The sequence below is a fragment of the Bos taurus genome, chromosome X (assembly GCF_002263795.3).
Source record: "Bos taurus isolate L1 Dominette 01449 registration number 42190680 breed Hereford chromosome X, ARS-UCD2.0, whole genome shotgun sequence".
Taxonomy (NCBI): Eukaryota; Metazoa; Chordata; class Mammalia; order Artiodactyla; family Bovidae; genus Bos; species Bos taurus.
The window spans coordinates 113028297-113044567 of NC_037357.1; the positions used below are offsets into that span (position 1 = coordinate 113028297).

General features: G+C 39.1%; 1 non-coding gene across 1 annotated transcript; it reads left to right on the top strand.

The window, feature by feature from the left end:
* Positions 1 to 1294: 1294 nt before the first annotated feature.
* LOC112445239 (U8 small nucleolar RNA) lies at positions 1295 to 1428 on the top strand. Its single transcript, XR_003033605.1, has one exon. It is a non-coding gene; the product is annotated as a U8 small nucleolar RNA (small nucleolar RNA).
* Positions 1429 to 16271: the final 14843 nt, after the last annotated feature.

Below are 16271 nucleotides of genomic sequence, written 5' to 3' on the forward strand. Positions count from 1 at the left end.
TGGATGTTGAATGCCAAGCCATTATCCCATCACACGAATTAAAATCCAGGCCTGGGGAACTGCACGGTATTGCTAATGAGAAGATACTGCATAGTGAACAGTGTCCACTGTCCTCCCTTAGGTCTCCTGTGATCCTTTCTTTTTTGGCCACACCACATGCCTTTCAGGATACCTCAGTTCCCTGACCAGGGATTGAACTCTGGCCACAGCAGTGAAAAATCCAGAATTCTAACCATTGGTCCACCAGGGAACTCCCATCCTGTGATCTTTTTCACTGCTCTGTATATCCCTCTGCCAGCTTCAATGTCCTTTGCCTTCAACCTCCTTCTTACTCCCTAGTTGGAGGACTGCCATTGGGCTCCCAAAGTCTGCCCACAGGCACAGAGTTGGAATTGCTTAGGCATTTATATAACCCTGTGGTGGCCTCTTATGAACTGAATATTTGTGTCCCTACCCCTCCAAATTCATTTGTTGAAATCCTAATCCCCAAAGAGGTGGGACTTTGGGGAGGTGACTAGGTCATGAGGATGGAGCCCTCATGAATGGGATTAGCACCGTTATAACAGAAGCCTCAGAAAGTTCCTCTGACCTTTTTGCCCTATGAGCATACAGCCAGCAGGCAGCCATCCATGAACCAGGAAGAGGACTCTCATTAGACACCAAATCTACTGACACCTTGATGGTGGACTTCCCAACCTCTAGAACTCTGAGAATTAAGTGTTTGCTGTTTTACCCACCCAGACTATGACAGTTTTGGTATAGCAGACGAAACAAAGACATGACCCTTAGCCAACAACAGCTGAAGAAGGCACTAGTATGAAAGCCCAGCCCTCTCATGTTTACCTGGGATGAACTCTCAGGTACTATGCCTCAGAGCTGCCTTGAAGGATCAGGCTGCAGCTGTCCTCCTAAGGGTTTTCCCTGAAAATGAAAACCTGTCATGCTTTTCCTATTTCCTTATCCTGCTATTCTGTTCCTACTCATTTTCCTTTTTACAAGTTTATTCCAAGAGCACTTCCTTTATACATCACTAGCATACAGATCTTTCCCTCAGGGTATGCTTCTATGGAACTGAACCCCGAAATGTCCCATTCACCATTAAAGATCAGTCCCTGTCTGTGTAGATCAAATTCTCACCAGAGAGAAAGTAGAATCCATTTACTTCATGCTCATGAGATGGTAGGAAGAGTAGGTGAGATGGATATGGGGAGCAGATGGTCAGTTATCCATCCTGTTCTCCCTTATCTAACCTTGGACTTTAGAATAAGAAGCTACAGTGAATACTGGAGGTTAATCGTCAGGAAGCATAATTCTTACCCGTTCTTCCCTTTGGAGGGCAGAATAGAACATGATGACTTGAGTTCGGATGACTCATGATTAGGAGCTCTGCATAATCAGGACTTGCAACATTGTTTGCTCCTGTTTGATTCTTCTTGGAAAAAAAAATACTGGAAATTAGATCACCTAGCACCCATTACAACCACCCTTTAGCTTCCTTTTCCATACAAAGTCAGAAATCTGAAAACTACATTTCCGAGATTTCCTTGCCTCTAGAGTTCTGCATGTGACCCAGGTCCTTAACCTCAGGGTTCAACTTGGAGACAGCAACATAAATTAATGGTTGCATGTGGGAAGAGGTGATCATCCACGAAGTACAGAGATTAAAGAATTCGATCTTCAGCTGTGGCGGCATTTCCGGCATCCAGTGCCAAAGACTGGAGTAGTGGGTCTGTGATAAGACTGTGCATTTTCTCAGGCTGTATGAACTCTTGAGACTTTGATCCTGAGATTATAGCACTTGTGGATCGTGTTGTTTTCAACTAAAAATCCTGGCAGACAAAGGAGGTATTTAAGAGAGGTTGTGAGATGGAGTCATTTAACCATGTGCTACAGAAACAAGGGACGGTGAATGGTTAGAAAGATAACTACAGCTATTACTCCAAAGCTACACTTGGTTCTTGACCTCCGAACATTTCTGCATGTCCCCAGTGGGTTGCCTACAGTCTAAATGGGTAGGATAGCCAGAGTGGGTTGCTATGGCACAGTTGTGTGTAACTTGGTGAATGACAAGCATAGGATGTTGTAGGTTATGAAAAGGGCCACAAAATATTCCTTTCCCTCTATCCATGCCCTTTGGGAGTGTATGTACTCTTTCTATTGCTTTAGCCAAAGGGACATTAGCAAACATTATGGAAACATAGGCTTGAATAGTGGACTGGAGTTTGCCCTCTTTTTGCTTTGCGAACTTGGTTACCATATAAAAAAAAGTCCAGGCTAGCCTGCTAGATAACAAGGAGTATATGGGCTAGTGATAGTAACATCCATTGCCCCTGCTGCTGCTGCTGCTGTTGCTAAGTCGCTTCAGTTGTGTCCGACCCTGTACAACCCCATAGATGGCAGCCCACCAGGCTCCTCTGTCCCTGGGATTCTCCAGGCAAGAACACTGGAGTGGGTTGCCATTTCCTTCTCCAATGCATGAAAACGAAAAGTGAAAGTGAAGTCGCCCAGTCGTGCCCGACTCTTAGCGACCCCGTGGACTGCAGCTCACCAGGCTCCTCCGTCCATGGGATTTTCCAGGTCCGTCGCCCCTGCCTACCGCCAAATGTGTGGATGGGGACCTATGAGGCCACCCATCACCTGGCTGACCTGCCAACTGATCATAAATGTATGAACAAGCCCAGCTTGCCCCCATGAACCTGGCCCAGACAAAAACATGCCCAGAAAAATCATGAGTAAAACAGTTGCTTTAAACTACTGAATTTTAGAGTGGATTATTAGGCAGCTAAAGCTAACTGACATATTAAGACTCCAGAGAATTCTCAGGTGCCACTGGGAACAAAGATTGGGCCAAGTTGTTGCAAAAACAGGTCAAAAATTGCATCAGCCAAAATTTTAGCAGCGGATGCCAGCAGAACACACAGAGATGGGATCAGATCAATACCAGCATATGGATTCCTTCTCCCCACTGCCCCCCAGTGCCATGAGGTACAGTATGCCCTACAGACCTTTTAAAAATAACAGTAGATGCAAAGAATATCTGAAATCTGGGCTCTTCCAAATGAAACCCAGTTTAAATTATTAGACTTAATGCCATTTACCAGGCTGGACTAAAACTTAATTTTAATTCTATTTGTGGGATAAACAAGAGTATATCAATTATACAAAGTTAAGAAGTTAGGATAAGGTGGCCATATATAAGCAAGATAATATTTTAATAAATTAATTTCTGTGTAATTTACATTCCTGAAAGTTAATGTATCGATTAATTATTAATTATAAGAAGAATGTTTAAGTAACTTATGATACAGCATTTGGTAAATTATTTTCCAAAACTGTTTAAAATGCTATTTGGGAAGGTTATTTATTAGTGTAGAAAATATTTACAATACAATTTTCAGTGCAAAAATCACAACATATTATATATCCAGCATAATTTATATTTTTATAAAATAAGTCACCTTTGCATAGAAAGTAGGCTGAAACAAAGGACACATAATATTCAAAATGATTGTAGGCAATGGGTCTAGACATGATATTGTCTTTCTATATTTTCTAAATTATCTTTAATGAGAATGCACTGTCTATAATGTTGATTTTGGAAAATTTGCATTGTGCTATATGACTTTTTAAAAATTTATTTTTATTGGAGTATGGTTTCTTTATGCATTGTACTATATAACTTTTAAAGTTTCTTCTAGGTCTAAGATTCAATGATTCTAAGAATTCAAAACCATTTACTGAAAAATGGTTTCATGATATATGATGCCTGTGTGATAATTTTAGTTATTTTTGTTTATTATAGCCAGTATCTAATAAATATGAGTGTCACTTGTAGTCAAATAACAATTTATTATTGGCTAGAAGAATCTACCTTCCTACCATTACTCTTCCACTTCTGAGTCATAAATAACGATCATTAATTCTTGCTGGAACTGTGGGATGTAAGTGAAGACTAAAAACTTCAAGGCAAAAATGGGAACCATAGCCTCACACTTGTTGAGCATATACAGACCCACAACAGGGCTGCACATGTCTGGGGAGGGGGCGGAAACTGTCTTCCTGAAACCCAAGCCAGAGAAAAATAAGCCTCAGGTTTCCAAGAACCAAATATTCGTATTCAGCTAATTTTCTGGTAGGCTTTGTGGAAGTTTTTCTTTTTTTGCAGCAAGAGAATTCCAGAAAACCATGTGATACTGTAGATACGAGCTTTTTTATTTTTGTTTTTAAGAATCTTAACATTTTTATTGTTATTTATGGAATTAAGGAAGACTCAAGGGAAATGTAGTAGTAGAAGAAGCCAGTTCCTTTTCTTTATCTCACTAAGGATGAAGAGTATCTTAGATACAAATACTTATGGACTTCCCTGGTGGTCCAGTGCACTCCCAATGCAGGGGGCCCAGGTTTGATCCCTGGTCAAGGAATTAGATCCCACATGTTGCAACTAAGACTTGGTGCAGCCAAATAAATAAATATTTTAAAAAGATATAAATACTTAGATGTTTGGGGCTTCCCTGGTGGCTCAGCAGTAAAGAAGCCACCTGCAATGCAGGAGACCTGGGTTCAATCCTTGGGTCAGGAAGACCCTCTGGAGAAGGGAATGGCAACCCACTCTAGTATTCTGGCCTGGAGAATTCCATAGACAGAGGAGCCTGGTGGATTACAGTCCATGGGGTCGCAAAGAGTCAGACATGACTGAGCAGCTAAACAACAACAGCAACTTAGAAGCTTTAGTGCAGCAATACAGGAAAGCTCATAGGAAAGGAGTGTGTGTGTGTGTGTATGTGTGTGTGTGTGTGTGTGTGTGTGTATGTGTGTGTGTAAGAACAGAATCAGTTATTCTTATATTTATAGCTAGTCAAACTGTGACCCACAGACCTCTGCTGGTCTGCAAGGTTTTTTAAATTACCCAAATAGTACTAACTAGCTCATGTACAGGTACTTGGTGTAGGTTTGCCTTATTGGTTTGTGTTAGCTCTCAGTGTTTCTTAAACGTTAATACTACCTTCCAAGCTGAAGTGCACACCTGTTAATTCAGGGGCCCTCTCTTATCAATCTTTGTATGCTCCCCCAATCACTCCCCAAATACTCCTGGAGCCCTGAACGTATCAATACTTCTTGGCATTTTGTTCCCTCTGCTTTGTGCTGCCTTCTGTTAGAGGGACAGAAAAAGCCTGGCGCAGGTGGCCCAGTGTTTTCCTCCAGATTTTTTTTTTTTTTTAATCATCTAGATTTTCATTACAGCCACTTTTTATCCTAATGACCCAAGAATCCTTCCAATGGAGGAGTAGTTTCAAATGGCTGCCACCATGCTGTACTCAGCGTCACTGCTGCCTCTCAGTGACCAAGACTTTTGGTATCAGTTTCGGATCTTCATGATTGATGGTAGGTGTCTACAGTCTCCAGGTGCGGCAACATTAATTAATCATCTTCAGCAGCTTTGTTCCTGTGTCAAATTCACTGTGCTGCTTTCTGTCCTCAAAATAAGGAATTTCTCAGGAGCGCCTCAGTCTTTTATGCAAATACATGTCTGACCACCTGTTCTAACAATTATCGAGACAGGGCTGACAAGTTCATATCCCTGATTGTTTTTCATCTGGTGCCAGGAATATCACTCCTGCTGCCTCGCTGTTGCTAGGGCTACGATCAGTACAATACTTAGCATATAGGTAGCACTTATTCACAAAGGAATTTCTAATCTATGAGCCCACCTGATCTTCTCTAAACCCTGTGGGGTAGGTATATTCATCACTTTTATGAGAATTTTTGCTTTTCCTCTTTCAAGACTGCTGTGATGATTGTGGATATGAAGAGAGGATGAGTCAGATGAGAGGAAAAGACAGAGGGCAGCGGGAAGAGAGGGATTTTCTCATAAGCAGAATCTGTGAGAGGCTGAAGAAACAAGAATGAGATTAAAGAAAAGATGTGCTTGTAGAAGAATTGTGCTTTGGCATTTCTAGACACTGGAGAGATTTAGGAAGGTGAGGCAGAAATTGTCGCTGTCTCACAGGTATTGTTTTTCTTCCCTTTTTTACATCTTTTCTGCTATTCAGTTTTCTGAAGATTGTCACACCAGGAAGCAAAGGTGATGGAGGTGCAAATGATATTTTGCTTTTAAAATCAACAAAGTGGGTACTTTCCTGGCGGTCCGGTGGTTAAGACTCCATGCTCCCAATGCATGGGGCTCCAGTTCAATTCCTGGTCAGGGAACTATATTCCACATGCCACAACTAAGAGTTCACATGCTACAACTAAGAACTGGCACAGCCAAAGAAATAAATTAAAAAAAAAATTATGAAGGGAAAGACTGCTATTTAAATATGGCATGTTACTCTAACTCAAGAAAAATGAAATCTTTGTGGCATCAGAGAAAGACAGTTGAGAAAATCTGAAAGAAGCATGGGCATAACCAAAGAGTAATTCAAACTGTCAACTCTTAGTTGATCTAAGAGTTGATCTAAGGTACCATAGTTGATCTTTATCCCACAAAATAGTACTCTGCCTCAACTGACAGGTACAGCAGGATAATAGTTAGAGACAGACCAAGATAGCTAAGGCATTTGACCTTTACTTCCTCATAGAAGAGCTGAAAATTCAAAACTCAGAGACGTCAGAGTCTTGGCTTTTGAACTGAAAAATAAAGCAAAGGTTATAGCTGAAGAGAAAATAATTGGGAGTGAGGGTGGAGGGAGGGGTAAATTAGGAGGTTGGGATAAATATACATACTACACTATATTAAACAGGTAACCAACAAGGCTTTCCAGATAGCTCAAACAGTAAAGAATCTTCCTGCAATGCGGGAGACCTAGGTTTGATCCCTGAGTCAGGAAGATCCGCTGGAGAAGGGCATGGCAACCAACTCCACTATTCTTGACTGGAGAATCCCATGGACCGAGGAGCCTTGTGGGCTATAGTCCATGGGGTCACAAAGAGTCAGACATGACTGAATGACTAACACACACAACCAACAAGGACCTACTGTATAGGCACAGAGAACTATACTCAGTATTTTGTAATAACCTATAAGGGTTGCAAAGAGTTGGACACGACTGAGTGACTAACCCTTTCACCTTTCATAATGGAAAAGAATCTGAAAAATTATATATATATATATATACATATATATATATATAACTGAATTGCTGTACTGTACACCTTCTGAAACTAACACAACATTGTAAATCAACTATACTTCAATAAAAGAAGGATTAAAAAACAGAAAGTATTTGAAAGACTGTATCATCAGTAATGGATAGTTTTCTTCACCCTAAACCTAGAAACAGATTCATAGACTGGTGAAAAGGGAGACAAGGTCAGAAAACAGGAAAGAGCTTGAACATCAATGCAGTTCCTGAAAGGAGGCCCTCTGCCCTGCCCACTGTTGCCAAAATTGGGCCAAGTCCTTGTGGGATGGGGAGAACTGAACCCTATAAAGCCACTAAAGGATGTCTTAGGTTCATATTGGCAATCACATTCAAAATATACCACTGCCTTCAAATACCACCATTTACTCAGGTTTAAATAGGGTGCAAGGCAGAAGAAGCAGCATACATACTGACAGTACCACAAAGGTCTTAACAACTTCCAGGCATGACTTCCAATGTCCTTAATTACTCCACAAAGGACTGCCAAGGGCAGAGAGATGAGACTGAGTACAGATGGACTGCTTCAGATGAGGGATGCTCTGGGGTCTTGTAAGCATTTCTGTTTTTATAGTATTGTAAATCTTACAGGAGTACATGACTAGATTCCATTCCTCAGTACTTCTTATTATTGGGGGAAACTGGATGAAGGGTACATAGAACCTCCCTGTACATTTTTTCAACTTCCTGAGAATCCATAGTTATTTCAAAATAACAAGTAAAGAGATTTGAACAAATGTATAGTAACTATGGAGAAAATATTATCAAATGAAACAAATTACATAAAATGGTATGGACAGTAAAAGTACCATCAACTATGAAAATGAAATATACATTTGAAAAAAAAAACAAACTAGGAGGATTTTTTATGCCCAAACCAATAATGGTTATGCTGTGACATTAGGATTATGTAGGTTTATTTTTCTTTTTTCTAATTTCAAAGTTTCATTATAAGATTTATGAGACATAATTAAAATAATTAAACATATACCTTGAAAAATGGAAATAAGAGAAACACTGGTTTTCAGATAATAAGAGCATCTCACAATTGAGAGGGACAAAGAGAAGATCTTATTCAACCTCATTGAACATCTCCAATGACAATAAACTCTTATCTTTGGTGGTCCATATTTTTGTCAGATTAGATATTATTAGATATTATTCAGTTCAGTCGCTCAGTCGTGTCTGACTCTTTGTGACCCCATGAACCGCAGCATGCCAGGCCTCCCTGTCCATCACCAACTCCCGGAGTCCACCCAAACCCATGTCTATTGAGTTGGTGATGCCATTCAACCATCTCATCCTCTGTCGTCCCCTTCTCCTGCCCTCAATCTTTCCCAGCATCAGGGTCTTTTCAAATGAGTCAGCTCTTCGCATCAGGTGGCCAAAGTATTGGAGTTTCAGCTTCAAACATCAGTCCTTCCAATGAACACCCAGGACTGATCTCCTTTAGGATGGACTGGTTGGATCTCCTTGCAGTCCAAGGGACTCTCAAGAGTCTTCTCCAACAACACAGTTCAAAAGCATCAATTCTTCGGCACTCAGTTTTCTTTACAGTCCAACTCTCACATCCATACATAATATTATAATTGCTATAAATGTATTACTTTGAGTCAAAATGTAACCTTTTTATGATATCCAGGCTTTGTAGATATTTAAAAATAAATTATTTTTGAGGATAATGAGTATATTCATTTTCTAACTGTGCTGATGTTTTCTTGAGTGTGTGTTAAAATTTATCAAATTTACATTTTAAATATGCACAATTTATAAAATGTCAATTATATCTCAATAAACCCATTTTAAAAATGGAAATATGGGAGAATCTGGGAAGTATAAAAAGAAGTATTTCTTCATGTTATCACAGACTCACACAACTATTGGGATGTTGAGAAACCATCCAGTTCATGTCTTCAGGCAAGACCAAACTGAGAAGAACTTAAAAAATTGTTAAGCCCTTTCTCAAAACTCTTCAAAGAAACTTCTAACATTTTTAACTTTTAAATTTTTCTAATATATAACTACTGAAAATGTCTACTCTAAACCAATCACCTCTTGTCTGTACTAAACAAGCATGGAGTCCAGTTGTTCTTTCTTATTGGGGTCTCCTACACATTAATTAAATGTCACTGAAGCTCCTGAGAAACATGCCACAAAAATAAATTAGGCAACACTTTTCCCTACATTGTAAATCTAGAAAATAACCTTGAAGATCCTCTTTGCCATTCCCTTCAATTCAGATCAAGCATAATGCCTGAATAGATCATTTTTGGATCTCACTCCTCTGGACCTCATCACTTCTCACCATCTTCCTGTACTTTCCAGAGGCATATGGAACTCCAGAGCTGATGAGATAATAAAAATTCCATCAAAAGCCTCAGTCTACCCTGGTGAAGAATACCTTTACCATATTTTCAGAGGCCCCTTTCTTCCCCAGCCAAACTAGATCCCTATGATAGGTCATCGGAGGAGGGAAAGAAGATGGAAGGGGAGAGGGTATCTTCCACCATTTCTGGTTCATGAGATATTATTACAAACTATCAATACCCTTGAGCATTTCTAAAGTGGCTTCTTAATTCTCTACATAACTTTATCTGTTACTTGATATTAATTTCTACTAGGTTCTTTCTTTGAAAAAGTGGCCCAGCATATGTGGTAGATTGGCTCAGTATTCTTCAGGCACTGGATTGATTAATTTGTGCACTATCCCGTTTACTCACTCTTTTAATCAATTTGGATTGGATATTTCCCAGGTATTACAGAATCTGCTATGCATAGTGTTGGTATAGTATATTGAGCAGGTCCAGGAGACAGAATAAACAGGTAAAACAGAAGTAAAAAACATTACAAGTCAGAATAAGTGTTATGAAGGAAATAAGCAGAATGCCATAACAGCAAATCATGAATGTTCTGGGAGGGTTGATTTGGATAGGGTGGCTAGTTTGTCTAACAAAAAAATATTTAATTGACTCCTAAAGTATAAGAAGTTTGTTAAGGTAGGTATGTGGTTATTAAGAATTTTCTGGAAGAAATTACTGTCTTCCTGGAAAAGGCAATATGGTACATTGGAAAAAGTACAGGCTTTGGGACTGAATGACACTGAGTTTGAATATTTGTTTAGCCAATTGTTTGCTGTGTAGCCATAGACATTTTGTTAACACTTATGAAGTTTTGTAGATAATAATACTTATTAGTATTTATTTTGGTGATTAAATGTATATTTCCTGTAACATTTCCATTATTTTTTATAAACATCAATTACCTATTTTCTCCTAAACAGAGGAATCATCTCTTAACATATGTATAAAGGAATCTGCAATAGTTTTAGGCATTGACAGTATGTTTTACAGATGCTAGACACAAAAATAATTATTTTGATTTAATATGTGGAAAGTCGAAAGTTAGACAAGTTTAATGTTCCCCAATGCCACAATGACAGCACAGAGAGGGAGCCAAACTGTCTTAGTTCAGTACATCAGCTTCCAACTTGTTTTAACACACTATGCAGGATTGTCAGCAAGTTGAGGGCTGGGGCAGTGTCGTTTTCATCTTTGACTGTACTGTGATCAGCCTGGTATATAAGAGGATTGTGTTCTAAAACTAATAATATGATAGAAAAAGTGTGGAGGTTCCTCAGAAAACTAAAAGTAGAATTGCCATATGATCCCATAATTCCACTCCTGGGCATATACTCAGACAAAACTATAATTCAAAAAGATACATGTACCTCAATGTTCATAGCAGCACTATTTACAGTAGCCAGGATATAGAAGCAACCTAAATATCCATCAACAAATGAATGGATAAAGAAGAGTTGGTGCAAATATACAATGCAATGTTACTCAGTCATAAAAAAGAATGAAATAATGCCATTTTTAGCAACATGGATGAACCTAGAGATTAACATACCAAGTGAAGTGAGTCAGAAAGAGAAAGACAGATACTATATATCACTTACATGTAGAATCTAAAATATGGCACAAATTAACCTATCTATGAAAGAGAAACAGACTCACAGACATAGAGAACAGACTTGTGATTGCCAAGGGAGAGGGGAGTGAGTGAGGGAAGGACTGGGAGTTTGCAGTTAGCAAATGTAAACTATTATATACAGGATGGATAAACACCAAGGTCCTACTGTATAGCACAGGGAACTATATTCAGTATCTTGTACTAAACCATAATTGAAAAGAATATAAAAAAGAATGTCTATATGTGTATTACTGAGTCAGTCACTTTGCTATACAGCAGAGATTGGCACAACATTGTAAATCAATAATAGCTCAATAAAAAATTAAATTATGAATTAAAAACCTAATAGTGTAAATACTTTTACTCCTTCTCCTCCTGGAATTATTACAAAAGCAAAAGGGAGGAAAATGCTGTACAAACTCCATTTTGAATGAAACCAGGGGACAAGTAATCCTCAGACTCCAAAATATATTATATTTATATGCATTTGTACATGTATACATACACAGTATATTTATATATGTAAATATTATAAGGAAGGAAGCTGAGACTGAGTACAAGTGTATAGGAGGGAGTGAACAGAAGCCCTTGAGAACGGTGAGAGGGAGTAATAATAGAAGCTCTTAGAAAATATCAGAAAGGAAGGGGCTTACTCAGATGTGCTAAAGCTGTAGACATTATGTGTAACCATACAGGAACTGGGTCTTCTGGCCTGGAGGCAGAAGCTCTCAGAAGTCCAGTCTGGGTCAGAGAAGCAGAAGAGTTGGGACTACATGGATAATCCACAGATGCGCCATAACTGCAGGAAGCAATGTGTCTCTGTGGTAGCAGAGGAGGAGCATTTGTTCTGTGAAGTCACTCTCGCTATCATTCTCCTCACCCCCTGCTGTAAACATGGACTAGAAGTAGCTGACCCCCAAGAATATAACCTACTTAACCATGAGTAATAGAAAAAAACAAGCATACAGACACTATAGCAAAAAAAAAAAAAAAAATGTATGATACAGCAGTAAATATTACCAATACCTGAAAACGCTCACCAGAAGAATGTTGCCTTGGACAAGGAAAACTGTGACTAATAGATATAACTGGTGCCTGTTCCAACCCCTTTGCACTCACAGTTTCTGAAAATGCTGTTGGCTACTTGCTGCAAGCTCCTGTGGCTTCATGACAGCTAACGCAAGGTGGGCAAGGGTTTATGTCCCCAGAAGCAGCCCTCAATCAATAATAAACTCACCACTTTGGAAATGTGAGAGACAATTCTGAGATGGGTTCTACATCTTTATCATTCAACATTACCTGGGATCTTAATAGACTTCCAGAATCTCAGACCTGCTGAACAAGAATCTGTTCTTCAAAAAGATCCCATGGTGATCTATGTGACTTTAAATAAAACTTGAGAATCCCTGTTATATACAGTCTCCTAGAGGACCCCATCAGGATTGGGACCTACTGTCCACAGCAGTAACCTGCCCATGAATGCACCTACTATTGGCTGCTGTCCTCCTGTCCTTTTCTTGTCTCAGTTTACTAGTCTCACACCAGTATTTCATAGGATCCCCTCCCAAATAAACAACTTGCCTCATTGTCAGGAAGCATTTAACAGGAAGCTTCCTGTGTGCTGTTTTGGATCTGTCAGGAGTCCTCTGTTCCTTATTAATTCCTGAATATTCAGGAATTAAGAGGAGAGGCAAGCCTTTCCCAGGGCTGAGGGATCCAGGCATTTCCTTCGTTAGTTTTTCAATATGATGATAAGTACCCTCTTCCTTCTTGTGAACCATACAATAAAAGAAACAACTCTCTCTCTCTCTCTTTAATATGGATCACCTATGTTTTGTAAGCCTGGAATTTTAATCTTTATCTTTGCTGAGAATAACTACAGTATATATGCCCACACCATGTTGATTAAAACACCTTTGCTCCATCAGAGCTTTGGTCTCCGGGTCTTTCTTTCTCTCTCTCTCTCAGGCTATTTCTTTGGAGCACAGAGGCTGAGTTCACTTTCCTGCCCGGGCTTCTAAGACCCTCTTGAGAAGGCGCTGTGCACCTTCACCCTATCGAGAGGGCGCCTGAGGCCTCCATGAACAGAGCAAGCCCTATGCCAGGGGCTTTATTGGCTTTCTGTGTAAACCAACAAATATCAGCCTCTTTCTCTCTCCCATACTTTGTCATTCGTCAACTCTGGACCACCAGGTTCCGGTCCACTAAAGGACCTCAACACCTCATATCCTTATCTTAGAATCTATTTCTGAGGGAACTCAACCTATGATGGTGACCAAACATTTTATGAAGAAATCAAAAAAAAGAAGGAAAAAAGAAAGAAAGCAATTGCCACTTGGAAGAATAGTTGCAAAGAAGGAATGGTGGAACTCAGGGAAAAGATGACGTGAGGCAGAATATCAAGTGAGTTGTCAGAACATGGGAGAGTATGAGAAGAAAAATGGCTGAATCACAGAAATAAAGATAGAATCAGGAGGAAAACAGATCACAGGTATAATTATAGATATTAGAGTAAACAGTGGGAGATAAATAGAAGACAGAAATGAAAATAGTCATCCTAATGAAGTAGAAATAGAGAAATTAAGAGATTAGAGAGAAAATAATAGTTATAGAAGATAGCCAAAATACACTGCAGTCCCAGGAGAAGAAAAACAGATTTTTAAATATTAAAAAACTTTCTTTAAACAAAAGATAATCTTTATATTGTTGGCTAGGAAAAAAACTGACTTAGAATGGTTTGCATTAAAACACGTACTGGTAAATTTACCAGACCTTAAAAATAAATGAAGGATCCAAATTGAATACCTTTACTAACATATTTACACCTACACTTCAAATCAAAATTTGTAAGTACATTATGAAAATTCTTTTTTAGTACATCAGTTATAAAAAATAAATATATAAAAGAATCCATTGGACAATCAGGCAAAACAAATCAAGTCACTCAGGCTGGCCTCAGATTTCTCCATAGTATCAATCAAGGCCAAAAGACAATGGTGAACGTCTACAAAACACACAAGAACAAAAGTATGTGCTGAGCAAAACACTGTCTGACATAAATCATACCAATGTTTTCTTAAGTCAGTCTCCCATGGCAATAGAAATAAAAGCAAAAATAAACAAATGGGACTTAGTCAAATTTACAAGCTTCTGTACCGCAAAGGAAACAGTAAACAAAACGAAAAGACAACCTACAGAACGGGAGAAAATATTTGCAAATGATATGAACAACAAGGGCTTAATTTCCAAGATATACAAACAACTCATACAACTCAACAAAAACAAAAAAATAAACAACCCAACTGAAAAAATGGACAGAAGACCTAAATTGACACTTCTCCAAAGAAGACATACAGGTGGCTAACAGGCACATAAAAAGATGCTCAACATTGCTAAACATTGGAGAAATACAAATCAAAACTACAGTGAGATATCACTTCATACCAGTCAAAATGACCATCATTAAAAAGTCTACAAATAAATCCTGGAGAGGGTGTGGAGAAAAGGGAACCCTCCTACACTGTTGGTGGCAATGTACTTTGGTGTAACTACAGAAAACATGGAGGTTTGGCAAAAAACTAAAAGCAGAGTTGCTATATGATCCAGCAATCCCACTCCTGGGCACATAACCAGACAAAACTAAATTCAAAGAGATACATGGACCATTATGTTCATAGCAGCACTCTTCACAATAGACAAGACGTGGAAACAGCCTAAATGTTCATCGACAGATGAATGGATAAAGATGTGGCACAACTAATGAGCCCATGCTCTACAACTACTGAAGCCCATGTGCTCAAGAGCCTGTGCTCTGCAACAAAAGCCACCACAATGAGAAGCCTGTGCACTGCAACTAGAAAGTAACCCCTGCTCACTGCAACTAGAGAATGCCTGAGCAGAAACGAAGATCCAACACAGACAGTAATAGTAAAAAGCTGTGGCACATATATACAGTGGAATACTACTCAGTCATAAAAAAGAGTGAAATAATGCCATTTGCAGCAATATGGATGCAACTGGAGATTATCATGCTTGGTGAACTCACTAAGAGAAAGACAACTATATATAATTTACATGTGGAATCTAAAATATGACACAAAGGAACCTATCTATGAAACAGAGAACAGACTTGTGGCTGCCAAGGGGGAGGGAGTTGCGGGAAGAGATGGAATGGGAGACTGGGGTTAGCAGATGCAAGCTATTATATATGGAATGGATAAAGATCTGGATACCTCAGAAGGTACAAGGATAAATGTTTCAATTGCAAGATAATTCTTGCTGAAAATGTGCTTTATAAAATTTCCTTCCATAGAGTTTCTTGCTTTCTGGAGGAAGCAAAGCTTTGTGAAGTTATCTAATGAGCCAAGAAAACTCACTGAGCTAGGGACCTGTAGGCACAAGAAGTTCCAAAGCATTCATTTGAGGCATCATATTGAATACATTAATCACCTAGATTGAGAGACAGAAACTTTCCTCACCCATATATTCTATCAATATCAGATCATATACTCCTATAGAAAGAAGAGTTGGTTAGATACTCTCAAACTTCTCCAATGTAAGGACCCCTTTTTAGCCATCAAAACATTTTTAAGATCCACAAAGGTTGAAAAAATGCATTGTTGCAAATTAACACTATTGATTCCATAATGCTATAATCAGTTCAGTTCAGTTGCTCAGTCATGTCTGATTCTTGGAGACCCCATGAACTGCAGCACACCAGGCCTCCCTGACCATCACCAACTCCCAGAGCTTGGTCAAACTCATGTCCATCAAGTCGGTGATGCCATCCAACCATATCATCCTCTGTCATCTCCTTCTCCTCCCACCTTCAATCTTTCCCAGCAGTAGGGTCTTTTCCAAGAAGTCAGTTCTTCACATCAGATAGCCAAAGTATTGGAGTTTCAGCTTCAGCATCAGTCCTTCCAATGAATATTCAGGACTGATTTCCTTTAGGATTGACTGGCTGGATCTCCTTGCAGTCCAAGGAACTCTCAAGAGTCTTCTCCAACACCATAGTTCCAAACCATCAATCTTTCAGTGCTCAGCTTTCTTTATGGTCCAATGCTCACATCCATACATGACTACTGGAAAAACATTAGCTTTGACTAGATGGACCTTTGTCAGCAAAGTAATGTCTCTGCTTTTTAATATGCTGTCTAG